Source organism: Gnatocerus cornutus, unplaced genomic scaffold (genome assembly GCF_029298725.1).
Source record: "Gnatocerus cornutus isolate USDA-ARS CGAHR unplaced genomic scaffold, icGnaCorn1.1 ctg00000093.1, whole genome shotgun sequence".
In the NCBI taxonomy this organism is placed as follows: domain Eukaryota; kingdom Metazoa; phylum Arthropoda; class Insecta; order Coleoptera; family Tenebrionidae; genus Gnatocerus; species Gnatocerus cornutus.
Window position 1 is genome coordinate 474,520 of NW_028275436.1, and position 12,781 is coordinate 487,300.

Below are 12,781 nucleotides of genomic sequence, written 5' to 3' on the forward strand. Positions count from 1 at the left end.
ATGATTTTGTAGATTTCGTGCTCTTCTTTGCGAATTCAAGCCAGAAAACAACGAAAATCGGCGAGTAATCGTCGTTTTGCATCGAAATATGCGGTTTTCTGTAAGAATTTTGATGATTTCGTGCAGAATTCTGCTGTTTTCTTGCAATTCAGCCGTAGAATCTTGGTAAAAAGTGATGATTTTGTATATTTCGTGCTCTTCTTTGCGAATTCAAGCCAGAAAACAACGAAAATCGGCGAGAAATCGTTGTTTTGCATCGAAATATGCGGTTTTCTGTAAGAATTTTGATGATTTCGTGCAGAATTCTGCTGTTTTCTTGCAATTCAGCCGTTGAATCTTGGTAAAAAGTCATGATTTTGTAGATTTCGTGCTCTTCTTTGCGAATTCAAGCCAGAAAACAACGAAAATCGGCGAGAAATCGTCGATTTGCATCGAAAAATGCGGTTTTCTGTAAGAATTTTGATGATTTCGTGCAGAATTCGGCGGTTTTCTTGCAATTCAGCCGTTGAATCTTGGTAAAAAGTCATGATTTTGTAGATTTTGTGCTCTTCTTTGCGAATTCAAGCCAGAAAACAACGAAAATCGGCGAGAAATCGTCGTTTTGCATCGAAATATGCGGTTTTCTGTAAAAATTTTGATGATTTCGTGCAGAATTCTGCTGTTTTCTTGCAATTCAGCCGTTGAATCTTGGTAAAAAGTCATGATTTTGTAGATTTCGTGCTCTTCTTTGCGAATTCATGCCAGAAAACAACGAAAATTGGCGAGAAATCGTCGTTTTGCATCGAAATATGCGGTTTTCTGTAAGAATTTTGATGATTTCGTGCAGAATTCTGCTGTTTTCTTGCAATTCAGCCGTTGAATCTAGGTAAAAAGTCATGATTTTATAGATTTCGTGCTCTTCTTGGCGAATTCAAGATAGAAAACAACGAAAATCGGCGAGAAATCGTTGTGTTGCATCGAAATATGCGGTTTTCTGTAAGAATTTTGATGGTTTCGTGCAGAATTCTGCTGTTTTCTTGCAATTCAGCCGTTGAATCTAGGTAAAAAGTCATGATTTTGTAGATTTCGTGCTCTTCTTGGCGAATTCAAGATAGAAAACAACGAAAATCGGCGAGAAATCGTTGTTTTGCATCGAAATATGCAGTTTTCTCTAGGAATTTTGATGATTTCGTGCAGAATTCTACTGTTTTCTTGCAATTCAGCCGTTGAATCTTGGTAAAAAGTCATGATTTAGTAGACTTCGTGCTCTTCTTTGCAAATTCATGCCAGAAAACAACGAAAATCGGCGAGAAATCGTCGTTTTGCATCGAAATATGCGGTTTTCTGTAAGAATTTTGATGATTTCGTGCAGAATTCTGCTGTTTTCTTGCAATTCAGCCGTTGAATCTTGGTAAAAAGTCATGATTTTGTAGATCTCGTGCTCTTCTTTGCGAATTCAAGCGAGAAAACAACGAAAATCGGCGAGAAATCGTCGTTTTGCATCGAAATATGCGGTTTTCTGTAAGAATTTTGATGATTTCGTGCAGAATTCTGCTGTTTTCTTGCAATTCAGCCGTTGAATCTAGGTAAAAAGTCATGATTTTATAGATTTCGTGCTCTTCTTGGCGAATTCAAGATAGAAAACAACGAAAATCGGCGAGAAATCGTTGTTTTGCATCGAAATATGCGGTTTTCTGTAAGAATTTTGATGGTTTCGTGCAGAATTCTGCTGTTTTCTTGCAATTCAGCCGTTGAATCTAGGTAAAAAGTCATGATTTTGTAGATTTCGTGCTCTTCTTGGCGAATTCAAGATAGAAAACAACGAAAATCGGCGAGAAATCGTTGTTTTGCATCGAAATATGCAGTTTTCTCTAAGAATTTTGATGATTTCGTGCAGAATTCTGCTGTTTTCTTGCAATTCAGCCGTTGAATCTTGGTAAAAAGTCATGATTTTGTAGATTTCGTGCTCTTCTTTGCGAATTCAAGCCAGAAAACAACGAAAATCGGCGAGTAATCGTCGTTTTGCATCGAAATATGCGGTTTTCTGTAAGAATTTTGATGATTTCGTGCAGAATTCTGCTGTTTTCTTGCAATTCAGCCGTAGAATCTTGGTAAAAAGTAATGATTTTGTAGATTTCGTGCTCTTCTTTGCGAATTCAAGCCAGAAAACAACGAAAATCGGCGAGAAATCGTTGTTTTGCATCGAAATATGCGGTTTTCTGTAAGAATTTTGATGATTTCGTGCAGAATTCTGCTGTTTTCTTGCAATTCAGCCGTTGAATCTTGGTAAAAAGTCATGATTTTGTAGATTTCGTGCTCTTCTTTGCGAATTCAAGCCAGAAAACAACAAAAATCGGCGAGAAATCGTCGATTTGCATCGAAAAATGCGGTTTTCTGTAAGAATTTTGATGATTTCGTGCAGAATTCGGCGGTTTTCTTGCAATTCAGCCGTTGAATCTTAGTAAAAAGTCATGATTTTGTAGATTTCGTGCTCTTCTTTGCGAATTCAAGCCAGAAAACAACGAAAATCGGCGAGAAATCGTCGTTTTGCATCGAAATATGCGGTTTTCTGTAAGAATTTTGATGATTTCGTGCAGAATTCTGCTGTTTTCTTGCAATTCAGCCGTTGAATCTTGGTAAAAAGTCATGATTTTGTAGATTTCGTGCTCTTCTTTGCGAATTCAAGCCAGAAAACAACGAAAATCGGCGAGAAATAATCGTTTTGCATCGAAATATGCGGTTTTCTGTAAGAATTTTGATGATTTTGTGCAGAATTCTGCTGTTTTCTTGCTATTCAGCCGTTGAATCTTGGTAAAAAGTCATGATTTTGTAGATTCCGTGCTCTTCTTTGCGAATTCAAGATAGAAAACAACGAAAATCAGCGAGAAATCGTCGTTTTGCATCGAAATATGCGGTTTTCTCTAAGAATTTTGATGATTTCGTGCAGAATTCTGCTGTTTTCTTGCATTCAGCCGTTGAATCTTGGTAAAAAGTGACGATTTTGTAGATTTCGTGCTCTTCTTTGCGAATTCAAGCCAGAAAACAACGAAAATCGGCGAGAAATCGTCGTTTTGCATCGAAATATGCAGTTTTCTCTAAGAATTTTGATGATTTCGTGCAGAATTCTGCTGTTTTCTTGCAATTCAGCCGTTGAATCTTGGTAAAAAGTCATGATTTTGTAGATTTCGTGCTCTTCTTTGCGAATTCAAGCCAGAAATCAACGAAAATCGGCGAGAAATCGTCGTTTTGCATCGAAATATGCGGTTTTCTGTAAGAATTTTGATGATTTCGTGCAGAATTCTGCTGTTTTCTTGCAATTCAGCCGTAGAATCTTGGTAAAAAGTGATGATTTTGTAGATTTCGTGCTCTTCTTTGCGAATTCAAGCCAGAAAACAACGAAAATCGGCGAGAAATCGTTGTTTTGCATCGAAATATGCGGTTTTCTGTAAGAATTTTGATGATTTCGTGCAGAATTCTGCTGTTTTCTTGCAATTCAGCCGTTGAATCTTGGTAAAAAGTCATGATTTTGTAGATTTCGTGCTCTTCTTTGCAAATTCAAGCCAGAAAACAACGAAAATCGGCGAGAAATCTTCGATTTGCATCGAAAAATGCGGTTTTCTGTAGGAATTTTCATGATTTCGTGCAGAATTCTGCGGTTTTCTTGCATTTCAGCCGTTAAATCTTAGTAAAAAGTCATGATTTTGTAGATTTTGTGCTCTTCTTTGCGAATTCAAGCCAGAAAACAACGAAAATCGGCGAGAAATCGTCGTTTTGCATCGAAATATGCGGTTTTCTGTAAGAATTTTGATGATTTCGTGCAGAATTCTGCTGTTTTCTTGCAATTCAGCTGTTGAATCTTGGTAAAAAGTCATGATTTTGTAGATTTCGTGCTCTTCTTTGCGAATTCAAGCCAGAAAACAACGAAAATCGGCGAGAAATAATCGTTTTGCATCGAAATATGCGGTTTTCTGTAAGAATTTTGATGATTTTGTGCAGAATTCTGCTGTTTTCTTGCAATTCAGCCGTTGAATCTTGGTAAAAAGTCATGATTTTGTAGATTTCGTGCTCTTCTTTGCGAATTCAAGCCAGAAAACCACGAAAATCGGCGAGAAATCGTCGTTTTGCATCGAAATATGCGGTTTTCTGTAAGAATTTTGATGATTTCGTGCAGAATTCTGCTGTTTTCTTGCAATTCAGCCGTTGAATCTTGGTAAAAAGTCATGATTTTGTAGATTCCGTGCTCTTCTTTGCGAATTCAAGATAGAAAACAACGAAAATCAGCGAGAAATCGTCGTTTTGCATCGAAATATGCAGTTTTCTCTAAGAATTTTGATGATTTCGTGCAGAATTCTGCTGTTTTCTTGCATTCAGCCGTTGAATCTTGGTAAAAAGTGACGATTTTGTAGATTTCGTGCTCTTCTTTGCGAATTCAAGCCAGAATACAACGAAAATCGGCGAGAAATCGTCGTTCTGCATCGAAATATGCGGTTTTCTGTAAGAATTTTGACGATTTCGTGCAGAATTCTGCTGTTTACTTGCAATTCAGCCGTTGAATCTTGGTAAAAAGTCATGATTTCGTAGATTTCGTGCTCTTCTTTGTGAATTCAAGATAGAAAACAACGAAAATCAGCGAGAAATCGTCGTTTTGCATCGAAATATGCGGTTTTCTCTAAGAATTTTGATGATTTCGTGCAGAATTCTGCTGTTTTCTTGCAATTCAGCCGTTGAATCTTGGTAAAAAGTCATGATTTTGTAGATTTCGTTCTCTTCTTTGCAAATTCATGCCAGAAATCAACGAAAATCGGCGAGAAATCGTCGTTTTGCATCGAAATATGCGGTTTTCTCTAAGAATTTTGACGATTTCGTGCAGAATTCTGCTGTTTACTTGCAATTCAGCCGTTGAATCTTGGTAAAAAGTCATGATTTCGTAGATTTCGTGCTCTTCTTGGCGAATTCAAGATAGAAAACAACGAAAATCGGGGAGAAATCGTTGTTTTGCATCGAAATATGCGGTTTTCTGTAAGAATTTTGATGATTTCGTGCAGAATTCTGCTGTTTTCTTGCAATTCAGCCGTTGAATCTTGGTAAAAAGTCATGATTTTGTAGATTTCGTGCTCTTCTTTGCGAATTCAAGCGAGAAAATAACAAAAATCGGCGAGAAATCGTCGTTTTGCATCGAAATATGCGGTTTTCTGTAAGAATTTTGATGATTTCGTGCAGAATTCTGCTGTTTTCTTGCAATTCAGCCGTTGAATCTTGGTAAAAAGTCATGATTTTGTAGATTTCGTGCTCTTCTTTGCAAATTCATGCCAGAAAACAACGAAAATCGGCGAGAAATCGTCGTTTTGCATCGAAATATGCGGTTTTCTGTAAGAATTTTGATGATTTCGTGCAGAATTCTGCTGTTTTCTTGCAATTCAGCCGTTGAATCTTGGTAAAAAGTCATGATTTTATAGATTTCGTGCTCTTCTTGGCAAATTCAAGATAGAAAACAACGAAAATCGGCGAGAAATCGTTGTTTTGCATCGAAATATGCAGTTTTCTCTAAGAATTTTGATGATTTCGTGCAGAATTCTGCTGTTTTCTTGCAATTCAGCTGTTGAATCTTGGTAAAAAGTCATGATTTTGTAGATTTCGTGCTCTTCTTTGCGAATTCAAGCCAGAAAACAATGAAAATCGGCGAGAAATCGTCGTTTTGCATCGAAATATGCGGTTTTCTCTAAGAATTTTGACGATTTCGTGCAGAATTCTGCTGTTTACTTGCAATTCAACCGTTGAATCTTGGTAAAAAGTCATGATTTTGTAGATTTTGTGCTCTTCTTTGCGAATTCAAGCCAGAAAACAACGAAAATCGGCGAGAAATCGTCGTTTTGCATCGAAATATGCGGTTTTCTGTAAGAATTTTGATGATTTCGTACAGAAGTCTGCTGTTTTCTTGCAATTCAGCCGTAGAATCTTGGTAAAAAGTGATGATTTTGTAGATTTCGTGCTCTTCTTTGCGAATTCAAGCCAGAAAACAACGAAAATCGGCGAGAAATCGTTGTTTTGCATCGAAATATGCGGTTTTCTGTAAGAATTTTGATGATTTCGTGCAGAATTCTGCTGTTTTCTTGCAATTCAGCCGTAGAATCTTGGTAAAAAGTGATGATTTTGTAGATTTCGTGCTCTTCTTTGCGAATTCAAGCCAGAAAACAACGAAAATCGGCGAGAAATCGTTGTTTTGCATCGAAATATGCGGTTTTCTGTAAGAATTTTGATAATTTCGTGCAGAATTCTGCGGTTTTCTTGCAATTCAGCCGTTGAATCTTGGTAAAAAGTCATGATTTTGTAGATTCCGTGCTCTTCTTTGCGAATTCAAGATAGAAAACAACGAAAATCAGCGAGAAATCGTCGTTTTGCATCGAAATATGCGGTTTTCTCTAAAAATTTTGATGATTTCGTGCAGAATTCTGCTGTTTTCTTGCAATTCAGCCGTTGAATCTTGGTAAAAAGTCATGATTTTGTAGATTTCGTGCTCTTCTTTGCAAATTCATGCCAGAAAACAACGAAAATCGGCGAGAAATCGTCGTTTTGCATCGAAATATGCGGTTTTCTGTAAGAATTTTGATGATTTCGTGCAGAATTCTGCTGTTTTCTTGCAATTCAGCCGTTGAATCTTGGTAAAAAGTCATGATTTTGTAGATTTCGTGCTCTTCTTTGCGAATTCAAGCGAGAAAACAACGAAAATCGGCGAGAAATCGTCGTTTTGCATCGAAATATGCGGTTTTCTGTAAGAATTTTGTTGATTTCGTGCAGAATTCTGCTGTTTTCTTGCAATTCAGCCGTTGAATCTAGGTAAAAAGTCATGATTTTATAGATTTCGTGCTCTTCTTGGCGAATTCAAGATAGAAAACAACGAAAATCGGCGAGAAATCGTTGTTTTGCATCGAAATATGCGGTTTTCTGTAAGAATTTTGATGATTTCGTGCAGAATTCTGCTGTTTTCTTGCAATTCAGCTGTTGAATCTAGGTAAAAAGTCATGATTTTGTAGATTTCGTGCTCTTCTTGGCAAATTCAAGATAGAAAACAACGAAAATCGGCGAGAAATCGTTGTTTTGCATCGAAATATGCAGTTTTCTCTAAGAATTTTGATGATTTCGTGCAGAATTCTGCTGTTTTCTTGCAATTCAGCCGTTGAATCTTGGTAAAAAGTCATGATTTTGTAGATTTCGTGCTCTTCTTTGCGAATTCAAGATAGAAAACAACGAAAATCAGCGAGAAATCGTCGATTTGCATCGAAATATGCGGTTTTCTCTAAGAATTTTGATGATTTCGTGCAGAATTCTGCTGTTTTCTTGCAATTCAGCCGTTGAATCTTGGTAAAAAGTCATGATTTTGTAGATTTCGTGCTCTTCTTTGCAAATTCATGCCAGAAAACAACGAAAATCGGCGAGAAATCGTCGTTTTGCATCGAAATATGCGGTTTTCTGTAAGAATTTTGATGATTTCGTGCAGAATTCTGCTGTTTTCTTGCAATTCAGCCGTTGAATCTTGGTAAAAAGTCATGATTTTGTAGATTTCGTGCTCTTCTTTGCGAACTCAAGCGAGAAAACAACAAAAATCGGCGAGAAATCGTCGTTTTGCATCGAAATATGCAGTTTTCTCTAAGAATTTTGATGATTTCGTGCAGAATTCTGCTGTTTTCTTGCAATTCAGCTGTTGAATCTTGGTAAAAAGTCATGATTTTGTAGATTTCGTGCTCTTCTTTGCGAATTCAAGCCAGAAAACAACGAAAATCGGCGAGAAATCGTCGTTTTGCATCGAAATATGCGGTTTTCTCTAAGAATTTTGATGATTTCGTGCAGAATTCTGCTGTTTACTTGCAATTCAGCCGTTGAATCTTGGTAAAAAGTCATGATTTTGTAGATTTTGTGCTCTTCTTTGCGAGTTCAAGCCAGAAAACAACGAAAATCGGCGAGAAATCGTCGTTTTGCATCGAAATATGCGGTTTTCTGTAAGAATTTTGATGATTTCGTGCAGAAGTCTGCTGTTTTCTTGCAATTCAGCCGTAGAATCTTGGTAAAAAGTGATGATTTTGTAGATTTCGTGCTCTTCTTTGCGAATTCAAGCCAGAAAACAACGAAAATCGGCGAGAAATCGTTGTTTTGCATCGAAATATGCGGTTTTCTGTAAGAATTTTGATGATTTCGTGCAGAATTCTGCTGTTTTCTTGCAATTCAGCCGTAGAATCTTGGTAAAAAGTGATGATTTTGTAGATTTCGTGCTCTTCTTTGCGAATTCAAGCCAGAAAACAACGAAAATCGGCGAGAAATCGTTGTTTTGCATCGAAATATGCGGTTTTCTGTAAGAATTTTGATAATTTCGTGCAGAATTCTGCGGTTTTCTTGCAATTCAGCCGTTGAATCTTGGTAAATAGTGATGATTTTGTAGATTTCGTGCTCTTCTTTGCGAATTCAAGCCAGAAAACAACGAAAATAGGCGAGAAATCGTCGTTTTGCATCGAAATATGCGGTTTTCTGTAAGAATTTTGATGATTTCGTGCAGAATTCTGCTGTTTTCTTGCAATTCAGCCGTTGAATCTTGGTAAAAAGTCATGATTTTGTAGATTTCGTGCTCTTCTTTGCGAATTCAAGCCAGAAAACAACGAAAATCGGCGAGAAATAATCGTTTTGCATCGAAATATGCGGTTTTCTGTAAGAATTTTGATGATTTTGTGCAGAATTCTGCTGTTTTCTTGCAATTCAGCCGTTGAATCTTGGTAAAAAGTCATGATTTTGTAGATTTCGTGCTCTTCTTTGCGAATTCAAGCCAGAAAACCACGAAAATCGGCGAGAAATCGTCGTTTTGCATCGAAATATGCGGTTTTCTCTAAGAATTTTGATGATTTCGTGCAGAATTCTGCTGTTTTCTTGCAATTCAGCCGTTGAATCTTGGTAAAAAGTGATCATTTTGTAGATTTCGTGCTCTTCTTTGCGAATTCAAGCCAGAAAACAACGAAAATCGGCGAGAAATCGTCGTTTTGCATCGAAATATGCGGTTTTCTCTAAGAATTTTGACGATTTCGTGCAGATTTCTGCTGTTTTCTTGCAATTCAGCCGTTGAATCTTGGTAAAAAGTCATGATTTTGTAGATTTCGTGCTCTTCTTGGCGAATTCAAGATAGAAAACAACGAAAATCGGCGAGAAATCGTTGTTTCGCATCGAAATATGCAGTTTTCTCTAAGAATTTTGATGATTTCGTGCAGAATTTTGCTGTTTTCTTGCAATTCAGCCGTTGAATCTTGGTAAAAAGTCATGATTTTGTAGATTTCGTGCTCTTCTTTGCGAATTCAAGCCAGAAAACAACGAAAATCGGCGAGAAATCGTCGTTTTGCATCGAAATATGCGGTTTTCTGTAAGAATTTTGATGATTTCGTGCAGAATTCTGCTGTTTTCTTGCAATTCAGCCGTAGAATCTTGGTAAAAAGTCATGATTTTGTAGATTTCGTGCTCTTCTTTGCGAATTCAAGCCAGAAAACAACGAAAATCGGCGAGAAATCGTCGTTTTGCATCGAAAAATGCGGTTTTCTGTAAGAATTTTGATGATTTCGTGCAGAAAGTCATGATTTTGTAGATTTCGTGCTCTTCTTTGCGAATTTAAGCTAGAAAACCACGAAAATCGGCGAGAAATCGTCGTTTTGCATCGAAATATGCGGTTTTCTCTAAGAATTTTGATGATTTCGTGCAGAATTCTGCTGTTTTCTTGCAATTCAGCCGTTGAATCTTGGTAAAAAGTGATGATTTTGTAGATTTCGTGCTCTTCTTTGCGAATTCAAGCCAGAAAACAACGAAAATCGGCGAGAAATCGTCGTTTTGCATCGAAATATGCGGTTTTCTCTAAGAATTTTGACAATTTCGTGCAGAATTCTGCTGTTGTCTTGCAATTCAGCCGTTGAATCTTGGTAAAAAGTCATGATTTTGTAGATTTTGTGCTCTTCTTTGCGAATTCAAGATAGAAAACAACGAAAATCAGCGAGAAATCGTCGTTTTGCATCGAAATATGCGGTTTTCTCTAAGAATATTGATGATTTCGTGCCGAATTCTGCTGTTTTCTTGCAATTCAGCTGTTGAATCTTGGTAAAAAGTCATGATTTTGTAGATTTCGTGCTCTTCTTTGCAAATTCATGCCAGAAAACAACGAAAATTGGCGAGAAATCGTCGTTTTGCATCGAAATATGCGGTTTTCTGTAAGAATTTTGATGATTTCGTTCAGAATTCTGCTGATTTCTTGCAATTCAGCCGTTGAATCTAGGTAAAAAGTCATGATTTTATAGATTTCGTGCTCTTCTTGGCGAATTCAAGATAGAAAACAACGAAAATCGGCGAGAAATCGTTGTTTTGCATCGAAATATGCGGTTTTCTGTAAGAATTTTGATGGTTTCGTGCAGAATTCTGCTGTTTTCTTGCAATTCAGCTGTTGAATCTAGGTAAAAAGTCATGATTTTGTAGATTTCGTGCTCTTCTTGGCGAATTCAAGATAGAAAACAACGAAAATCGGCGAGAAATCGTTGTTTTGCATCGAAATATGCAGTTTTCTCTAAGAATTTTGATGATTTCGTGCAGAATTCTGCTGTTTTCTTGCAATTCAGCCGTTGAATCTTGGTAAAAAGTCATGATTTAGTAGATTTCGTGCTCTTCTTTGCGAATTCAAGCGAGAAAACAACGAAAATCGGCGAGAAATCGTCGTTTTGCATCGAAATATGCGGTTTTCTGTCAGAATTTTGATGATTTCGTGCAGAATTCTGCTGTTTTCTTGCAATTCAGCCGTTGAATCTAGGTAAAAAGTCATGATTTTATAGATTTCGTGCTCTTCTTGGCGAATTCAAGATAGAAAACAACGAAAATCGGCGAGAAATCGTTGTTTTGCATCGAAATATGCGGTTTTCTGTAAGAATTTTGATGGTTTCGTGCAGAATTCTGCTGTTTTCTTGCAATTCAGCTGTTGAATCTAGGTAAAAAGTCATGATTTTGTAGATTTCGTGCTCTTCTTGGCGAATTCAAGATAGAAAACAACGAAAATCGGCGAGAAATCGTTGTTTTGCATCGAAATATGCAGTTTTCTCTAAGAATTTTGATGATTTCGTGCAGAATTCTGCTGTTTTCTTGCAATTCAGCCGTTGAATCTTGGTAAAAAGTCATGATTTAGTAGATTTCGTGCTCTTCTTTGCGAATTCAAGCGAGAAAACAACGAAAATCGGCGAGAAATCGTCGTTTTGCATCGAAATATGCGGTTTTCTGTAAGAATTTTGATGATTTCGTGCAGAATTCTGCTGTTTTCTTGCAATTCAGCCGTTGAATCTAGGTAAAAAGTCATGATTTTATAGATTTCGTGCTCTTCTTGGCGAATTCAAGATAGAAAACAACGAAAATCGGCGAGAAATCGTTGTTTTGCATCGAAATATGCGGTTTTCTGTAAGAATTTTGATGGTTTCGTGCAGAATTCTGCTGTTTTCTTGCAATTCAGCCGTTGAATCTAGGTAAAAAGTCATGATTTTGTAGATTTCGTGCTCTTCTTGGCGAATTCAAGATAGAAAACAACGAAAATCGGCGAGAAATCGTTGTTTTGCATCGAAATATGCAGTTTTCTCTAAGAATTTTGATGATTTCGTGCAGAATTCTCCAGTTTTCTTGCAATTCAGCCGTTGAATCTTGGTAAAAAGTCATGATTTTGTAGATTTCGTGCTCTACTTTGCGAATTCAAGCCAGAAAACAACGAAAATCGGCGAGTAATCGTCGTTTTGCATCGAAATATGCGGTTTTCTGTAAGAATTTTGATGATTTCGTGCAGAATTCTGCTGTTTGCTTGCAATTCAGCCGTTGAATCTTGGTAAAAAGTCATGATTTTGTAGATTTCGTGCTCTTCTTTGCGAATTCTAGCCAGAAAACAACGAAAATCGGCGAGAAATAATCGTTTTGCATCGAAATATGCGGTTTTCTGTAAGAATTTTGATAATTTTGTGCAGAATTCTGCTGTTTTCTTGCAATTCAGCCGTTGAATCTTGGTAAAAAGTCATGATTTTGTAGATTTCGTGCTCTTCTTTGCGAATTCAAGCCAGAAAACCACGAAAATCGGCGAGAAATCGTCGTTTTGCATCGAAATATGCGGTTTTCTCTAAGAATTTTGATGATTTCGTGCAGAATTCTGCTGTTTTCTTGCAATTCAGCCGTTGAATCTTGGTAAAAAGTGATCATTTTGTAGATTTCGTGCTCTTCTTTGCGAATGCAAGCCAGAAAACAACGAAAATCGGCGAGAAATCGTCGTTTTGCATCGAAATATGCGGTTTTCTCTAAGAATTTTGACGATTTCGTGCAGAATTCTGCTGTTTTCTTGCAATTCAGCCGTTGAATCTTGGTAAAAAGTCATGATTTTGTAGATTTCGTGCTCTTCTTGGCGAATTCAAGATAGAAAACAACGAAAATCGGCGAGATATCGTTGTTTCGCATCGAAATATGCAGTTTTCTCTAAGAATTTTGATGATTTCGTGCAGAATTTTGCTGTTTTCTTGCAATTCAGCCGTTGAATCTTGGTAAAAAGTCATGATTTTGTAGATTTCGTGCTCTTCTTTGCGAATTCAAGCCAGAAAACAACGAAAATCGGCGAGAAATCGTCGTTTTGCATCGAAATATGCGGTTTTCTGTAAGAATTTTGATGATTTCGTGCAGAATTCTGCTGTTTTCTTGCAATTCAGCCGTAGAATCTTGGTAAAAAGTCATGATTTTGTAGATTTCGTGCTCTTCTTTGCGAATTCAAGCCAGAAAACAA